This window comes from Trichechus manatus, unplaced genomic scaffold, assembly GCF_000243295.1.
Source record: "Trichechus manatus latirostris isolate Lorelei unplaced genomic scaffold, TriManLat1.0 scaffold00031, whole genome shotgun sequence".
Lineage (NCBI taxonomy): Eukaryota > Metazoa > Chordata > Mammalia > Sirenia > Trichechidae > Trichechus > Trichechus manatus.
Window position 1 is genome coordinate 13803261 of NW_004443967.1, and position 4625 is coordinate 13807885.

Sequence of the window (4625 nt, forward strand, 5' to 3'; positions counted from 1 at the left end):
CCCCAGGTAGACCCCAGCCCCAGGTAGACCCCAGCCCCAGGCAGACCCCAGCCCCAGGTAGACCCCAGCCCCAGGTAGACCCCAGCCCCAGGCAGACCCCAGCTGCTTGACATCTCCACTTGGATGCTTCATCCATGTCCCAAACTTAAGTCCAAAAGTGAACCCTTGATTTCCTCCTCTGAGTAAATGGCACACCCAGCACCCAGTCACTTGAGCCAGAAACCCAGCACTCACCTTGCATCCTCCTTTACTATACCCCAGCATAGCACCCATCAGCAATCTTACAGATTCAACTTCAAAACTCCACTGTGAATCCCTTTTCTCCTCTAATTTTCTAAAATCATTGTCCCTGTCCAGGCCACTACTATCTCCAGCCTGAACTTGCTCAGGAGCCTCTTAATTAGTCCCTCCTTCCCACCCTTCCCCACACAGCAGCCAGGGGGATCAGTTTACAGCAAGAAGTGGAACCTGCCACCCCTCTGCACAACAGCTGCCATCACCCTAACAACAAAAAGCAGACTCCTCACAAAGGTGCCTGAGATTGGACCTGCTCAGTCCTAAACTCCCCCCATGACCCCAATAGCCTCTCAGGCCTCTCCCTCTCACCTCCCAACACAAGCTTCTTTCGATTTCTCAAATATGCAGAGCATTTCCTGCCTCAGCGCCTTTGCACACACGGCTCCTCTCCCTGAATTCCTTTGCCCTGACCTTCCTACACCTGCTACTTTCTCATCCATCTCACTGTGCACATCATTCTGTTAGGGAGGCCTCTCCCCACCTCTCTCTCTAAAACAGGCCTCATTGACAGCCTCCATCTCAGCTCCCTGTTTGCTTCCTTCCTAGCTCGTCACACACTGCTAAGTATTAGTTTGTTGCCTTGCTTAATGTCAGCTTTCCTTACCGGTCTCTAGCTCTCTGAGGACAGGGACTGGGTCCGCTTTACCTACTCTATACCCCCAGGGTCTGGCCCAATCAGTATTGTTTTGAAAGCTAAGCAGACAGAAGCAGCAACAGGAGGCCAAGAAAAGGTCCTACAGCTGTCCAGTTCCTGGTTCTGGTAGCTCAGGAAGTTGATCTGCACTCCCAGCCCTGAAGCGCCACTGCACACTCCTGGAATCTTCTAGAAAAGCCCATCTTGGGCTTGAGCAGGTTTCTGGTCCTGAAACCAGGGTCTTCTCTAACACCCAACCAGAGTCTCTCTTTGTGCCCCCCGGGAATCCAGCCCCAGCTCTGGAAGCTTGCCCTAGAGGACAAGTCTGATCTGTACTTTGCTCTTTTGGTAGGAATAAATATTCATGCAAACATGAATTACTACAGGAGGGGAGACTGCCTAGACCACCAGACCTTCCCAGCCCCAAGAGCATTATGCTGGCCGCTGTTGAGCTTGGATGGCATCCATGGGGGCTAGGGGCAAAGTGCCATTGTTTGTGTCATCAGGGTGGGCTGAGTGAAGGGAGGGTGGGGGGTGGTATCCAAGGGGCAGGGGCCGGGGGCCTGGGCTACATGAGCCGTTCGGCACTGCCGGGCTGTGGGCTGAAACTAAGTGGTTCTGGGCTTCTCTTTCCACAAGGTGGAGGCGGCCAGAGTCGGTCAGATCCCTCAGTCCCATGCCCCTAAACCCCCTACACATACCCAGTAGGGGTGACCGGAACCACTCCTTCCCGGAGTTCCACAGGAGCTGGCTCTTCACTGTAGCTGGCTGTTTTTCTCAGACTGCTTTAAGCTCTCTCTTTTGGGAAGTTATTGAAATCTTTGACTATGGAACTTTATGTGTTTGTGTCTGATCTCACTAACTCAGAAGCTCCCCGAGGGCAGGGGCCTTGGGTCCCGCTCCCTCTCCTCAGCTCAGTGCCTGGCATACAGCAGGCATCCAATGAATTGTTGTTGATTTGGTCTGGCTAAATTAGCTCCATTATCTTCCAGCTCTCTGGCTCAAGCAGCGTTCTGCCACTTGATAGTCATATTGATTCCGTTTGCCTTGGGGCAGGATGAGCAGGGAGGAAGGAACAGACAGATGGACAGACAGAGAGGGCAAGAGGGAGGCAAGGAGAGGAAAGAAGAGGACGGGAGGCGAAGCCTGCTTTTCTTGAAATTGAGTGAGGCTGGGTAGAGGAACAGACACTGAAAAAGAACTCGAGGCAGTGAGGGAGAGTTGGAGATGAAAACAGATCTATTCAATCCCCAGATGCCAAAATATTCAGAACGTTCTTGAGTATCCCTGGAGCACCTCGCTACAGAGGCTGACAGAAAGGTTCTTTATTCCATTTCTAATTAAAGATCCACTCTGATGTGCTCAGGCACAGGAAGGAAAGCTACAGTGACTAATATTTTTAATGTCATTAAAAAAGATTAAATGACACAGTCATCTCTTATACCCAGCCTGGACTCTTGTCAACACTTTGCGAAAATGAAGCATTGCAAAGACAGCAGGGAGTTGGAGAGAGGCCTGAGGACAGAGACTTCACTTGAACTGCCAGTCCTGGCAGAGGGATTGTAATGGGCTTCACAATCCATCTGAAGTTCTCTTGCTATTTTGTACACATAATAACAGACATAATACTGCCAACGTTAATGGCACCTTCCTGCCTAACAACCAAATGTGCTTTCGCCAAACACTCTCTTTTTGTATGTGAAGAGGGGAGAAGTGTTATTAGCCCCATTTTTCAGAAGTAGCAATTTGATGATAGCAGAATCAAAAAAAAAAAAAAAGAAACAAACAAACAAAAAAACTATGGAGTCATAGTGACCGTATAGGACAGAATATCTGTTGTAAGATAATAATTCTTAACAAAGAAAAAGATACTCAGTGCATCTTATTTGCAATAGTGAAAACAAAATATAGGTGGTCTTAAAGTCCAGTAGGAGGAAAGTTCAAGGAATCGTGATACATGTGTCTGGTGAAATATTATGCAGCCATGAAAAATAATTCTCCAGGTTTCTGTTCTGGCTAGGATACAGCAAGTTTATCTCACCCTATCTCTCCCACTGATGTTAACTAAGAACCCAGGATAGAATATATACAATTAACTAGAAGAGGGCTCTGAAAAATAAAGAATAATGGGTAGATTGCAATGAAAATCAAAACGTGAAAAAAAATACAGACATGGCGGTGAGTGTCCTAGGGTCATCCTACACCCATATTTCTGACATTCATGTCATTGGAGACCCAGCAGGAGAGGACAGTATGATGCAGAAAAGATATTTAAAGAAATAATAGCTTAGAAACTTCCAAATTTGGTGAAAGATATAAATGTACATAATTTAAGAAACTCAGTGAAAACCAAGCAAAAGAAAACTGTACTAAGGCACATCATAATCAAACTGCTGAAAACCAAAGATCTTGAAAACAATCAGAGAAAAAATGACACACTAAATGGAGGGGAACATCAGTTTGAATGACAGCAGATTTCTCATGAGAAACCATGGAAACCAGAAGACAATAGTTGAAAAAAATTCTCAAAGGCAAGGACTATCAACCCAGAATGCTGTATCAGCAAAAATATCCTTCAGGAATGAAGAGGAAATAAAGACATTCTCAGAAGAAGGACAAAATCAAGAGAATTTGTCACTGGTCGTACATAAATTGAGAAATAAATTTTAAAAATAAGAGCAATACAGATTTATTTTACAAAGGGTTTGTAATAACTTGGAAAAATTCTTACGACCTAATGTTTACAAACTTACGATGCAAAATTAAAAGACCAGTTATGATTGAAGTTATGCCCAAAAATACTACTCATAGAGAAAAGGCTAGATGGAAGTTAAAGTGTAATTATTGACTCCTTTTGGTAGAAAAACCACTGGCAATTTTTCTCTTCATTTTGCTTTTCTTTACTTTCCCAAATTTCAGGAGATGATCAACTATTTTTATAACACAAAAAAATTACTTCTGAAAGCACTGGTTAGTTGGGGAAAGGGTGGAATAGATCTCTCAATTTTAGTACAAGGAAAATAACGTTTATCATTGAAGATTTCATTTGAGAGAACAGAAGAGGTATGAGGGGGTGCCCACCAGAGGAAAAATATGAAAAACTAAGCTTTCACCGATTTTTATGAGGTTCCAATTATCCAAGATAATTGGGATTAAAAACAAAAAAACACCACCACCACCTCAAGTTAAAAATCATTAACGTTATAGGTTTGACCTGCCTGGCAGTGCTTAATGCTGTTTACATAGAGAAAAAAGGTCTTTGTGGAAAGGAATCTTCTGGGAAGCTAATAGTAACCACTAACTCACAACAGACAATGTCACAAACCAAAAGAAAAAAAACAGCGAGCCCAAAATGGCAAGAGCACATTTAAAAGCTAAAGAATTCTATACACAGGAAACGAGAAACTAGCCCCTCCCGGCTCAACAGACAACTGCATGAAGACCGTTTACGAAACAGCATGAACTCAGCCTCGAGACGTGTGTACATGATGGCACGAGTTCCCCTGCCAGTGCCCCGCGTGCTGAATAATTCAGAAGACTGCAGGGCAGGAACAGTATGGCGGTGACAATGCGTACCACTGCTGGCCTCAAGTGAAGCAGGAAGAAGCAGACATGTAGGAAGGTGAAAAGAATCCTAGGCGATGTGGCAGTTCAGAATTGTTAGCAGCCACCAGAAGCTAGGAGAGAGGCATGG